This window comes from Emydura macquarii, unplaced genomic scaffold (genome assembly GCF_026122565.2).
Source record: "Emydura macquarii macquarii isolate MOO-44397 ecotype Brisbane River unplaced genomic scaffold, CSIRO-AGI_Emac_v2 contig_1119, whole genome shotgun sequence".
Classification (NCBI taxonomy): Eukaryota; Metazoa; Chordata; order Testudines; family Chelidae; genus Emydura; species Emydura macquarii.
Window position 1 is genome coordinate 3,525,510 of NW_027131256.1, and position 15,688 is coordinate 3,541,197.

Consider the following 15,688-nt stretch of genomic DNA (forward strand, 5'->3'; position numbering starts at 1 on the left):
TTCCCCATCCCTCATCTCTCTCGATATTAATAGTGAAACTAATACCACAGTATAATTAGATATCACACTGTTTTCACTGCAAAATGGTGAAAATATTGGCCATTTTTTCTACCATAATATCTAGTCAATTTCAGTTCTTCCTTTTCTGCCCTGATGAAGCTGTAACATCAAACCTCTCTTGCCTTTGAGCTCTTATAAGGCTACATGGTCAGCTGAGACAACTAGGAAGCAAGCAGCAAAAGTCTATTATGAGAGACCTCATAACGCAAAAACAAGTGACAGTTTAGCAACTGGGGAGTTTTAAGAGGGAGTTCTCCAGGTGAAGGAGTGACGTGATGCTGGGGGTGAGTCTGTCGCCTGTCGGTTTGTGTGCTGCTGCGTGCCTGCTTACCTGAAGTTTATACTGTGGTCTGTTTGGGGTGCCATGTATTCAGCCTAGCGGCCTGCTAGGCAAGGCTGAGAGTTTCTTAACAAGGCTTTAGTCCCTAATCCCTTTAGGATCCGTTAACCAGGGGGCAGGGCTACTCAGGAGAACTGGGGATTAAAAAAGCCAGCTTCTAATCAACCAGAGGAGCTAGCGAATAGGGGAGTTTGGAGAGGAAGCGTGAGAGCTAGATACATCTAAACAGTCTCCAAACTTAGGCTAACAAACACTTCCTTTCTCACCTCCTCACCCCCAGAAAAGCTGCAGGAGTAAAACTAATGCAGGCAGAAGTCCAAGCAGCAGAAGAGGAGCTACTCAGTTGATTGCACTAAATGCCGCATGTATAATTACCTGCCTTATGGGCTCATGGTGTATCTGTGCACTCAGTGCAAGCAATTCATGGCACAGGCCCTTGAGGCCAGAGAGGGTGAACTGAAGGCGCTAAGGGAGACAGAGAGGTACATAGACGAGATTTTCCGGGACACAGTAGAGCCACCTCACCCCCAGTCTGACAGCTTCTGGGCTTTTGAGGATGAAAGTCTTGGCAAAGGAGAACATCAAACTGGAGTGGAGGGAAACGATCCCATAGTTGGGAACCTTCTTCCAGATGACGTCATCTCGCACTGAGGATACCTCTCTAGGGGAGGGAACCCCAGTTACTAGGAAGATGCACGTAACAGTAATAGGGGACTTGATCATTAAAATGATAAATAGTTGGGTTTGTGATGACCAGGAGAACTGCATGGTGAATTGCCTGCTGGATGCAAAGGTTACAGATCTCTTGAGACAGATGTATGTGCAGTGCTGGGAGGAGCCAGTGGTGTGGTTCATGTAAATACCAGTGACACAGGGAAAGGTAGGAGAGAGGTCCTGGAGGCTTTAGGCTGCTAGATAAGAGATGAAAGTCCAGGACCTCCACAGTAGAATTCTCTGAAATGCTTCCAGTTTCACCCACAAAACCAATTAGACAGGCAGAACAGCAGGGTTTCAATGTGCGGATGAGACAATGGTGTATGGAGGAGGGTTTTAGATTTATTAGGAACTGGAGAATCTTTTAGGAAAGGAGGAACATATCCAGGAAGGATAGATTCCACCTGAACCAAAATGGAACCCCATTAATGGCATGCGAAATAAAAAAGGGTCATAGAGGAGTGTTTAAACTAAGGGACTAGGGAACACTGACAGGTGCAGAACAGCACATTGTTCAGACAGAAACATTCCTTAGGGCAGGAACTCTTAACCAGGATCGTCTATATCCTAGTAATGAGGAGAGGATAGATGTTGATAAACAGGCAGGAACTGAAGAGAAACAGTCAAATTAAAGAGACCCATTCAATTACATCACATAAAGGTAGACAACTAAAGATTGTCAAATTCTGTAAGTGCTTGTATCCAAGAGCTAGAAATCTAAATACTAAGATGGGTGAATTTGAATGCCTGTATTAAATGAAGATATTGCTATAAAAGGCATCATAAAAACTTGGTGGAATGATGATAATCAAGGAGACAATGTAATACTATGAAAGAAAGCAGAGTCAAAAATGTAGAAGCTAGCTAAATGGAAATTAAAAGGAATAGTCACAAGAGTGAAATGCCAGCAAGCTGCATGAAAACTTAAAAAAAACCACAATAGAGACTCAAATTAAATGTATAACCCCAAATTAAAAAAAAAATACAGCAAGAGGACCAAAAAAATGCTATCATGTCTAAACAATAGAGTAAAGAGACAGACAAAAAGGCATCCTTTAAGAATTGGAAGTCAAATCCTACTGAGGAAAATAGAAAGGTGCACAAACTCTGGCAAGTTAAGTGTAAAAGTATGATCAGATATGTCAAAAAAGAATATGAACAGCAACTAGCAAAATACACACAAATTAACAGCAATTTTTTTTTAAATACATCAGAAGCAGGAAGCCTGTCAAGTGTGGGTCACCGGACAACAGAGGTGCTAAAGGAGCACTCAAGAAAGACAAGACCAGCATGGAGAAGCTAAATGAACTAGAACGAGAGTCCTGCAGCACTTTAAAGACTAACAAATTTAATTTCTGCAGGCATGAGCTTTTGTGGGCTGCAACTCAAGTGGGTTACAGCCCACGAAAGCTTACACCTGAAGAAATTAAATTCGTTAGTCTTTAAAGTGCTACAGGACTCTCGTTTTTGCTGTATACAGACTAACATGGCTACCCCTCTGGAACTTTTCTAAATGAATTATCTGCACCAATCTACACTGCAGAGGATGTGAGGGTGATTCCCACACCTGAGTCATTCTCTTTAGGTGACAAATCTGAGGAACTGTCCCAGATTGAGGTGTCAATAGAGAAGGTTTGGAACAAACTGATTAAACAAACAGCAATAAGTCACCAGGATCAGATAGTATTCATGTAAGATTTCTGAAGGAAGTCATATGAAATTGCAGAATTAAAAACTTTGGTATGTGACCTATCACTTAAATCAGCTTCTGTACCAGATGACTGGCGGACAGCTAATATGATGCCAATTTTTTAAAAAGGCTCCAGAGGCAAGTCTAGCAATGACAGGCCAGTAAGCCTAACTTAAGTACCAGGCAAACTGGTTGAAACTACAGTAAAGAACGGAATTATCAGACACACAGATGAAAACAATTTGTTGAGGAAGATTCAACACAGCTTCTGTAAAGGGAAATCATGCCTCACCAATCTATTAGAATTCTCTGAGGGGAGTCAACAAACACATGGATAAGGGTGATCCAGTGGATACAGTGTACTTGGACTTTCAGAATGCCTTTGCCAGGGTCCCTCACCAAAGACTCTTTAGCAAAGTAAGTCATAGGAAACAAAGGGTAGAAATAAATGGTCAGTTTTCTCAGTGGAGAGAGTAAATAGCAGGGCCCCTCAGGGACCTGTACTGGGACCAATGCTGTTCAACATATTCATAAGTGATCTGAAAAAAGGGATAGACAGTGAAGTGGAAAGTTTGCAGATGACACGAAACTATTCAAGAGAGTTAAGTCCAAAGCAGACTGCGAAGGATTACAAAGGGATCTCACAAAACTGGGTGACTGGGCAACAAAATGGCAGATGAAATTCAATGTTGATAAATCCAAAGTAATGCATATTGGAATATAATCCCAACTATACACAATGGTCTAAATTGGCTATTACCACTCAAGAAAGAGATCTTGGAGTTATTGTGGATAGTTCTCTGCAAACATCTGCTCAATGTGAAGCGGCAGTCAAAAAAGCTAACAGAACGTTAGGAAAGAGATAGATAAGACAGAAAATATAATGCCACTATATAAATCCATGGCACGCACATATCTTGAATACTGTGTACAGTTCTGGTCACCCCAACTCTAAAAAGGTAGATTAGAACTGGACAAGGTACAGAGAAAGGCAACAGAATTATTAGGGGTACAGAACAATTTCCACATGAGGAGAGATTAAAAAGATTTGTACTGTTCAGCTTGGAAAAGAGATGACTAAGAGGGCATATGATAGGAGGTCTGTAAAATGACGAATGGAGAGAAGAAAGTGAATAAGGAAGTGTTATTAGGAAATGTTAGCCCTTCACATAACACAAGAACCAAGGGTCACTCAATGAAATTAACAGGCAACGGAGTTAAACAACCTAAAAGAAGCACTTCTTCACACAACACATAGTCAACCTGTGCAACTAATGGACAGGAGATGTGAAGGCTAAAAGTATAACTGGGTTCAAAAAAGAATGAGAAATTCATGAAAGAAAGGTCCATCAGCAGCTATTTGCCAAGATGGACAGGGATGTAACCCCATGCTCCAAGTATCCCTAAGCCTCTGGCTGCCAGATGTTTGGACTGGATGACAGAGGTTGATCACACAGTGATTGCCCTTTTTTGTTCCATTCCCTCTGAAGCATCTGGCATTGGCCACTGTCTGAGGACAGGATACTGGGCTAGATGGATTATTGGTCTGACCCACCATGGTCATTCTTATACGTTCCTATTTCATTCAGAAACAAAATGATTATATTAACAGCATCTACACTTGAACAGTCAATCTCTTCAAATTGCAGCTCAGCAAAATGCAAGCAGTGCAGGAGTCATCCATTAGGCTGAAAGCCCAGATGACTTATTGCAGAAGTTTCCAAACTGAAACCAACAGTGGTCAATAGTTGACAGACAGCTGGCTAGTCATATGGTGCTGGTTCTTGTTTGCAGTCATGTATAAATTAATACAGAAACATTTTGCTATGCAAGATATTGCTATAGTTCCCATAGAATTATTATGTAATCATGAATGGGAAAACAGTTAGTCCTTCCTATGAAAAAAAGTAACAATATCTATGAATTATAATGTTTGAGTCAGAGTGTTGAAGCAGATTTGCATGAACTCATCTACCATCACTTCTCATACATTACTGGATACAGACTGTCTATGAGCACAGTTTGCTCCAACAGACCAGTGTATCTGCCACAGCAAGAGAAGAAAAGAACAGGAGGAGGAAGTTCTAAAAGTGTTCTCATGAACCGTGCCTAAGCTGCAAGGTGCCTTCTAAAACTTCATATCAACAGTGAGCGAGGCAGGCTTACTGGTTATTTTTATCATCAAGTACCATTTTCTGAACCTTATTACTAAGCACTCCCTCAACTGTGGAGGCTACTAGAACTGTCAGTTGTAATGCCATAAATGTAGATCAGCAAACGTTCCCTTGCAGGAAAATGGTCCCTCATTTAGGATGTTTGCCTCTCCCCATATCGTGTCCTATATTCAGGCCATAACAGAGCCAGAGAGGCAATATAATGCAATAGAAAAAATAAAGCTGAACATGTCTAGTACAAAGGGTTGTTTGCTTTTGTAAAAATTGCTTGAGGTGGCAGGAGTATGAAGTGTAAGATAGCTTCACCCACACATGCTTTAAGTTACTGCTGAAAGCTCTATGAAGACTGTGGTAACGCAGTACCTTCAAAGAACTAGCAGATCCCAACTCCATTTTCTTGCACTTTGAGGACCTTGAAATAGGAAGGAGGCTAAATACTGAAAGAACACTCTGGGTCCTGTCAATCATGTCCCCTAATAAGCCACTGGGAGCATTGTTGGGTGATGTAAGGAATTTCCCAGGCTGTGATCTCTGGCATACATGCAAGAGGTTGTAACCAAGAATCAAATCCAAGCATGCAATTCAGAGCAGTAGCCACTAGGTCATCTTCTGAGTTATATCAATGAGAGCCTTTGAACTGAAAAAATTGTTCAGTGGTGAAAGAAGAAAGCAAGTCAAAAGACATTGGTTCTAGACCTTGCTATCAGCAAGTCAGAAGGTGGCTTTGGGTAAATCACCTCACCTCTATTTGTTCCAGTTTCCCCATCTGTCAGAGACACGTCATTTCCCTTCCTTTGTAATGCACTTTTCATCCATGGATGGTGCTACAGAAGTATTATAACTACCTTTGAAACACTGAATCAGAGAGTTTGTGTTTCATATTGATTTCTTTTAAGCTTTATATAGTCCTGTGAATTTTTAAAATGACATTTATCCTAATTTAGTTTATGAACAGACATCAGCTGGAAAGTAGCTCTCCTTAACTGGAAAGAAGAGCTCTATAAGAGTTCCTTAATCCAAGGCAATTTAAATTGGGCTATTTCACCATCAGCAGACTAATAAGGTAGATTTCTGCCAGTCTTGGTATTCACTTCCACAAGTCACCTTCTCACCTTCCGCTTCCACAGCAGATGGAATCACAAGTAAAGGAGGGGGAGGAAACACAGAGAGAGAAAGACTGCACTAATATCCTGTGTTGTCATCACTATCACAAACCCCTATTCTCACAAAGCATAGGATCCAGAACTCACATTCTTCCAAAGCTGACAGACATCACCATCACCCCTAGCAGCAAGAAAGCCTGCAATATTCTTCATCTGAACACACTAATGAGCCATCACTGTGCAATCACCAACCCCTGCATGTGACTCAGCAGCTGCTGAATCACCCTGTCAGCTGAGACTGTTTAGGATTTTGCTAGCAATCATTTGTAGTGATAACACGCTCTGCAGCGCAAGAGAAGCCTGCAGTGAGTTCTTAGAACCTGAGACATGAACAGAACCCCTATTGTTAGTGACAGCTGCCTTTCTGCCATTACCAACTCAAGCTTTGCTTCTTTTCAATCCCCTCCAAACCCCACTGTATCCCTTCCCTCCCGCATCTCTTTGCTGCAGCTGAAGATTATGCTCCTCTCAGAATGCTTGACTTGATGATCTTAGCAGCTGAGTAACTAGGCTTTATATGGTACAGCTCAATAATAAAGAAGTTAAAATTGGTCTATCCCTCCTTCCTTCTCCTCAGTGCTTGCAAAATAAAAACAAATAAAATCATTCCGCTATTCTCTCCTGGCACTCCCTTTCCGCTCACTCTTTTCCTGATTCAGGGCCGTATGCCGCCCTCAGCATGGATACTGAATGCTCACCAATAGGAATAGGTTGCATGCTGCGAACGGCACAGGGAAGGCAGTGCTTGGATGTCCAGCTCCAACTCCTCTGTGAAAAGTAGAATCATGCCATAAAAACCAACCAGACTGGGCATTAAGAGAGCCATTTTAATTAACTCCCCACATCCCACATAAAAAAAACGGTACACACTGAGTACATTTTTCAGATGTTTCCTTTCACGAACACTGATCATCTCCACAGTAAGCACTGATGGGAATCTTAGTGTAAATGGGCTATCAGTGCTATTAACACTGTGTAGATTAGAGCTGAGCTGAGATGGCCTACCTGACACTTACAAACCTTGGCAGCTCATCTAGACTGGGGATCTCACCATTAATAACACGGTGCAGTTGAATTAGAGTTAGGAGCAGGAAAGCTTTGAAAAATTTCCCCAGTGAAGCTGAACCAGCATTAGCAATGATGTAGACAGAGCCTGGGGTGTTTGACCTGAAATAAATGGTTTACAGTTTAGTTACCTTATGGTCTGTCAGGTAACTAACTTATTGTCACAGGGAAACTGGACGGCTGAGGGGGGACCAGAATACAAAGACCGAACTTCCCCTCACCTCAATGGTGGGTCCTCCAGGTGAAATACTGTGGCAAGAGGGAATCTTCCTCAGCATTGCCTATACCCTGCCTACTTTGGGGATAAACAGAGACTTCAGACTCCAGGACCCATGCTGGTGAAATGAAAGTCAAAAGGGGAAGGGGGGATAACTTATTCTCATGAATGCATATCTAGAACTCACTTTTCATGTCTTCCCTCTGCATGCTGTGTTCATTCCCATTTTATCTGTTCTCAATAGAAAATCAGTTTGTGCTTGATCCAAACTCTTGCCTCTTTATACTTCAGTGGACACCCCCATGTACTCAAGTGCCAGTTTCCCTGATTTCTTCTATGCCATCCTCTCCCACACAGTTCTTCCATCTTAATAAACCAGCTCAGCATGTGACAATATGATAAGTTCCCCCCCACGCACATTCACACTTCCCAAGAATTGCAGCCTACTGATCCAGTGACGTCAGCATGACACTGTCACTAAGGCCAGGGAAGATCCCTTTCAAGATATTTATTGCTTGGAAGGAGAAATATTGTCTTTGAAGAGAGAGTGAACACTTGAAGGAGCCAGTGAAATAGTCTGGTTTATACAAACTACAGAGCTACAAAGTTCAGCCCCACCCACGGGTACCAAAAAGCAGGGATGCAGTGCAACATTTCAATACAAAGTCAGGCCACTATGGCAAAAGCAGTAACCTGGCATTTTCTATCCATGCTAGAAATGAGGTCTCTGCCCTTTCCAAGGAGATGACAGGATATGTTCCATGTCACTTAGTGATGAGTTCTTCCAGTCATTCACTATCCAAAATGAAGAAGAGATGAAGGAGGAATCTGATGACTGGAGCTCTTGGAAACTCCCTCGGTAGTCTGTCTAATATAGTAACTTGCACTTGACTGAACATGCCATGGGAAACAGTTGTCAATGACAAATGTGTAAAGACAAAGCTGGCATTAACCCATAAAGATCAACTCCACTTTTCAAACAGCCCTGTTTGCAATGCCCAAATAGACCATACTCACTGTAATCCCTATTTAACCTCCTATTCAGAGCATTCCCAGATTACAAACGGATCCCTTAATAGTGAGGGGCCCAGGCAGGGGGCGATGTGTGAATTTTGACCCAACAGTGGTAGCCCAGAAAGGAGGTTTGGGCCTCTTAATGGAATACGGCAGGAACTCGGGAGGCAGAGTTCAGGTGATTGCTGAAACCTTAACCGAAATATTTACTGCATTTTAAGCACTTAAGTTCTCAGATATAGCATTATAGTAAATGTTGACTTCTGCTGTAATAATCAACTATAGTACTTGCTCCATGAGGGTAGGGGTAATTCATGGCTTCTCAATGCTTAGAGCACACTTCTCTGAACACGAGGATAAAAAACAGGTATCAGAGAACTTCTCATTTTCCTTATTAAGGGAATAAGAGTAGAAGCAAGACACATCAGATCACCTATGATACTTTAGTGAAAGTGACACACACACAGTCACTCCCATTAATGTCTCAGTTTTTGAACGGGCTAGTGACACATTTTAAAAGGTTTCAGGCAGAAATTTCCTTATATAAGTAGGCCGAAAGCAAAATATTTTGTAACAAAATGTTAAACAACGCCTAAAATTGGGCTGTTCCATGGTTGTTTTAGAGAGAGAAGTAGGAAAAAGTTGTATATGTCAAACAAGAATGATTTTTAAAGACAATTTCACAGTTGCGTGGGGCTAACCTCTACTTTCAGATGAGCCTGCCAGATTCAAGGTGGATAAAAGCAGATTAAAAAAAAAAAAAATCTGTATTCAATTTAAATTGAAAATCTGAATTTTTTAGAAATTTTGTTTTAAAGAAACCAATTGACAACCCATGTTAAGGCCTAAAATTATACTATATTAAAATCATATAAATTAAATATAAAAAATAATATTCCTATTAGCCACCCTGCCACTATCCCCTAAGCTCTTTATTAGCCTCATTAAAAACTGAGGCAAAGTATTTGTTTAGATATTGGGCCATGCTTAGATTATCCACCCCATCCTCATGGCTTAGCGGTCCCACTTCTTTCTTTGTTTTCTTCCTATTTATACAGCTATAGAACCTTTTACTATTGGTTTTAATTCCCTTTGCAAGGTCGAACTCTACTTGGCTTTTGGAATTTCTCACTTTATTTCTACATGTTCTGACCTCCAAGAGGTAGCTTTCCTTGCTGATCCTCCCATCTTCTTGTAGGCTTTCTGCTTTCTTTTAATAACCTGTCTGATATGCTTACTCATTCAGGTTGGTCTATATTTCTTGCCTAGGAATATTTTCCCCTTCCTTGAAAGCAGGCTTCAGATAATTTCTGCAACTTTCACTTGAAGTAATTCCAAGCCTCTTCCACTTTTAGATCCAGGAATTTTTCAGTCCTGTCCACTTCCCTACATTCCCTTAATTTTTTAAAGTTAGCCCTTTTGAAATCAAAGACCCTAGTCACAAATCTATTTTTGTTTATCCTTCCATTTAGTTTGAACTGAATTAGCTCATGGTCATTCGAATCAAGGTTGGCCCCTACAACCAGTTCTTTTATGAGGTCCTCACTGCTAACCAATACCACATCTAAAATGGCATCCCCTCTTGTTGGTTCAGCAACTATTCGGTGAAGGAATCTGTCAGCTATCCACACCCAGGAAAATCTGGGCCCTATTATTATTACTAACACTTGTCCTTTAGTCTATATCTGGGAAGCTAAAGTCTCCCATAATCACACAATTCCCAGTAGTATTTACTTCATTAAAAACATCAAGGAGGTCTCTATCCATATCCAGATCAGATCCCAGTGGCCTGTAGCACATCCCAAGCACTATCCATGGGGAAACTCTAGTAGTTTTCTTCTCCAATGTAATTTTTCCCCAGACTGACTCTTCTTATTTATTCCATCACTTCTAATTTCTTTAGTCTAACTCATCACTGATATACAATGCTACTCCACCACCTTTGCCTTTATTTCTGTCTTTCCTAAACAGCTCATATCCTTTAATACATGTACTCCAGTCATGACTACTATTTCACCATGTTTCTATTATCCCTATACATCTGGTTTCACTTCCTGCACCAGTATGTCCGCAAGATCAAAGACCTTAAAATATTTATTTTAAAAGTCAAATGGCCATTTTATCTTCAACTTCATTTGGCTACTACACATATAACTCCTAATTTATTTTAATCTACATCACTGATGTTGATAAAATATTAGTGTTATACTGATTCCATTAGTGACTTTCACATACGGATCTTATTCATTAAGCCTCATGCTGCTCATATATAGAAGGGATGAAAAGGGGGGAAACTGAGGCAAAGAGATTAAATGATTTGTCCAGTCACAAAGCGAGAAGAACCCAAAGTCCCAACTCCATTTTTTGTCCTTCCCCAACTGGCTATATTCTTATTTCAGGTTTATTTAATCCAGATCAAAAACTCGGAGGCCAGGGACCATGTGTTTTTAAAATTCTCTGACAACTACCATGCAAAATGATGGCATTATAACAATACACTCTCTCCATCCGTCATCCAGGTTGTCCAGTACCCAACTTGAGCAGGAGTCCCATATTTGTTTGCTGGCTTCCTGCTTAGTGAACCTGGTTAAGTTTAGCAATAAACCCTCCAGTGGATAAAGAGTTGAAGCTGATGCGACCATTTTTCTATCCTCCTTCACAAGGAGGATTAAAAAGAGGGAAAATAAGCAGATTCCACAGAACAGCAGTGGGGAAAATTCCATTAATAGAAATGTCTAATCAGGAGGATATGCTGCCTCAATATCCTCAAACCCAAATCTCCACCAGCTGCCTATTACAGAACCAGGTAAAAGAGCATCCTTCCCAATTTCTACAATACTCTACCCTTTTTCCCCCACAGTGATCGATGGATCCTTCTAACTTCTTGTTCCCACCATCGAGAACTGCCTCTACACCAGACTAGTCTCAAATCCCACACCTTCTCTCTGATACTTCCTAAAGCATTTCAAATCCCACTCCCGGGAGACCCCAGCAAACCCAGTTCTCAGTCTCTTCAAAATGTAGTCATTGCACCGCCTTTCTCTTGCTCTGCCTCACCTATAGACACTGTGTGAGATGAATTGAAGTTTTATTTGTATTTATGTTTACTAGAGGACTCCTTTCAGCAGAAGTGGAAATTAGAGGGGAAAAAATAGGTTAAAGTGGAAACAGATAAATCTCTCAAGTCTGCCATCTCATTATACAAAAGCTAACAGTCACGTAATTAAGTTAATGGTGTGTGATTTTAGAATAAAAAAATATTTTCACTGCAATATGTAGAGAGCCTGTGGGATTTGCTGAAGAAGGTGGTTAGAGTCCAATATGGTGATTAAATTAAGACACACCTGACAAATATTGCAATTAACATCTGGAGACACATGCAGTAAAATGACACAAAGGTAATTAAGTCATCACATTTCAGGGTATAAACGGAACACTGCAGGGTCAGAGTGCAATTCTTTCACATGTGTGCAGACAACGCTGTTGACAGTAATACTTAGTACGTATACAGCACTTTTTATTCACAGATCTCAAAGCACTCAACAAAGGTGGAGAAGCATTATTACACAGCTTTGCAGACATGGGCACAAGGCCACATGGAGTTAATGGCAGGAACAAGAAGCAGAATTCTGGGCATCTCATTCTTGCTCTGGTGTTCTAGTCACTGCAACACTGTACAACTGACCAGGTTGCATTACTGGGGCTGAGACTATCTATGCCTCATGCAGCAGATACTGGTAGTCACTGGGGACAGGTTACCAGACTAACAAGATCAGTAGTCTGATATGGTATATATTCCTAAAGATTGTATCACCGTATAGGAATCCATGAGTACCCACAATTACATTGTTACTGTAGTAGATGGCAGCATAAGAATCTAATCCTCTTCCACTGGAAGTATAACACCAGAGACTATAGTGGAATAAATTAATTACTTCCAATCAGACTGGATAAAAATCAATTTTTTTTTAAATCCAAAAAGAAAATCAGATTTTTTTTTATGTAAATCGATAAAATACTAAATTTCCCTCTTGTTTAAAAAATAACAGTTACAATTAAATCTTATCACAAACATGCTAAACCTACACTTACAGTCTCATAAAAATGAATTAATGGCTCTAGTCTGTCCAGCCTAACTACCAGCTCTTCTTGAAAGTTCTGGGCTTTCAGTTTCTGTTTCAGTTTCTCAGCAGGCTAAAGTCACATGTGCAAAGAAAGACACAGGTGGATAGGATTGTTGTTCTGTGCTTATGTGGTGGTGGAGCTGGGTCAAATAAGGCAGAGGAGATAGTTAAGACACTGTCTTAAAGGCAGAGAGACAAAGGATGGAGGCAGAGTAGAAAGGAACAGTGGAGTGGACTGGAAAGAAAAAAGGAGGACATTATTCAGTACACACACAGCTTCCTATATTCCCCCACACTTTTGCCACAGAAAAACTGTGGCTTCTGGGCGTAAGAGAGACCCTATCTGGGAATATTTTGAAGAAATTCCTTCCCTGGGTAAAAAAGGAAAATGTGTCAAGTGTAAGCAGTGCAAGAAGGAGATGCAGGGCCTACTTCCCAGAATGAAACATCATAATGAAAACTGCTTATTGGGAGAAAATAATGTGGACATGTCTGCAGCACAAAGTGGATCAACAGGTTAATAACTTAAATAATTCACTTTGCAACACATCATTCTTCAAGACTCTCTCTATGCCTTTTAGTATAAGTGTGATTTAACAAGTAAATTCCCAAGCTATTTGCTATGTTGGATGTTGCAAGAAAAAAAAGTTTAGCTTAACTAATTAAAGAAGCCATAAGGATTAGCTAACTAGGTTTAGAATCTATCACCGAAGTATATGGTACAGAAAGCTGCAGTAAGAGAAACCTACAGTTGCTAGTTGCCACTGGGTGTCATTTTCTTATTTTATTATTACATGCCCCTTATTTTGGAACATCATGGCCACAGACCATAATGGTGATGCCATAAGTCTATTCCCTATTTTACTTCAGCAGAACTCAGCTTTCCCAAGGGAGCCCCATCCTATACTTGTTTTCTCAAAAAACAAAAGTGCCAGTGAGTTCTATGGGGCTTACTCCCAAATTAAGTGCACTCTAAGTGCAGTCAGTCTTAGCTTTTTTGGTAATTTGGAATCGGCTCTGCATCCTTGCTGAAAAAAATGTAAAATGATTAACTAAATAATAGAGAGAAGAACTGAGAAGAACGACTATTCAAAATAATTTTTTAATTTTGTTTCAGGATCCCATTTAAGCATAAGAGACTTTGACTGTGACTGTCTATCTGCAACAACTTCAGAATCATCCGTTGGTACTTTTAGCGGCAGTGCTGCAACTAAACATATTTCAGACAACAAAGTATCAGTAGCAATCAAAATATTTCAATCATCCAGTAAAACCACCACTATGGATGGGTTTGTAGCAAATACCAGCAAATACCAACAAGACACCATAGATGAAAAGATTGCTCGGTTCATTTATGCCACAAATTCTCCTTTTCAAATTGTCAACAATAAACACTTCATCGACATGGTTGCATCCTTATGACTAGGCTACACTTCACCTGGTAGAGCAGACATTGGTGGAAGGTTGCTGGATACAGTGTATGAGAAGGAACTTGAACAGTGTGCAAGAAATACTGAGGAAATTTGCCAGTTTAAGTCTTGATGGGTGGAGCAATGTACACAATGATCCAGTAATATGTGCCTGTGTGACAACAGAAGATGGGATTGCATATCTTTCAGAAACAATAGATACATTGGGAAATGCCCACACAACAGAATATTTGAAAGAAGTGGCAGTGAAAGCTGTAATAAACTGTGAACAAAAATTCAACTGTCACGTGCGCAGTTTTGTCAGACAATGCTGCAAATGTGGCAAAGATGAGAAGATACTTAGAAGAAACCGAGGGATGCTCCTTAATAACATATGGCTGCAGTGCCCATTGAATGCATCTTTTAGCCAAAGACTTAAGTACGTCTTCTCCAGGAATAAAAGAAAATGTTGCTGAAGTCGCAAAATACTTCTGTAACAACCATTTTGCTTCAGCTTCACTGAAGAGAGCAGGAGGATCCAAACTAATTCTCCCTCAAAATGTTTGATGGAATTCTGTGGTTGATTGTTTTGAACAATTTATTAAGAACTGGCCTATTCTCATAAAACTTTGTGAAGAAAACTGTGATAAAATAGATGCAAGTATCTCATATAAAGTATCTAACATTGGATTAAAGAGGAATGTAGAGGATATGCTCAGTATACTGAAGCCTATATCCATAGCCTTAAACAAACTTCAGAGAAATTGTTGCTGCATTGCTGATGCTGTTGAAATCTGGAAGGCACTTCAAGAGACATTAAAGAAAGAAATACCTCACCAGAGAGTTAAACAACAGGCAGTAAAGAAGCAAATGGATCAAGCACCAACTCCACTTCATTTTCTTGCGAACATTCTCGACCCCGATATAAAGGTAAATGCCTAACTTCTGAAGATAATGCTGCCCTGGCATAGGCATCTCAAAATCACTCCCATTATGCCAGTCATAATAAATGTTAGAGTTGGAGCGGAACCATTTAAACAGTACATGTTTACTGATGATGTTTTGAACAAAGTCACTCCCCTGAGTTGGTGGAAATCATTAGCCAGGCATCTTGAAACAGAGTTCCTTCAGTTGCTAAGCCAACTTTTCACAGCAGTAGCTTCCTCTGCAGGCACAGAGAGACTATTTTCATAATTTGGTATTATTCACTCAAAGTTAAGAAAATCGACTGGAAGTTGAAAAAGCAGGAAAGCTCATATTTCTCTTTCAGTCTATGACTAAAAATGACAGTGGCAGTAGGGAAGATGAGAGCTATTTGTATAAGTTTTAAGGACCGCGTATGTTGAGTGTTGTGATGACTTGTCTGTTATCATTAATAAAATTTGGAAATTTAAAAAAAAAAAAAAAAGCTTCAGGACAGCCATCAGCCAGCAACTCAGGAGACTGCTGCAATTGCAAATGTGAAACATTTATGTAACATTTAAGATTTAGTTTAATAAAATGTAAGTGCTATTGTGTTTGTGTGTGATTTAGTTCTTACCATTCCTAATGTACTGCTGCTGCATCTGCAGCTTGACACAGGTAATGAGTATTATGTACTAATTCCTAAATTAATAAAAATCAAGTTATCTAAAAAGTTACACAAAGTGTACCCTCCTAGATGTTGTAAAATGCTATACTGAGTTGTAAATTAACATGTTTTAGTGACCAGATTTGCA

General features: G+C 40.1%; 1 protein-coding gene across 2 annotated transcripts in view; it reads right to left on the bottom strand.

The window, feature by feature from the left end:
* Nucleotides 1-15,688, bottom strand: part of GTF2E1 (general transcription factor IIE subunit 1) — an 81,365-nt gene that overhangs the window by 64,016 nt on the left and 1,661 nt on the right. The gene's annotated exons all lie outside the window — the stretch shown is intronic.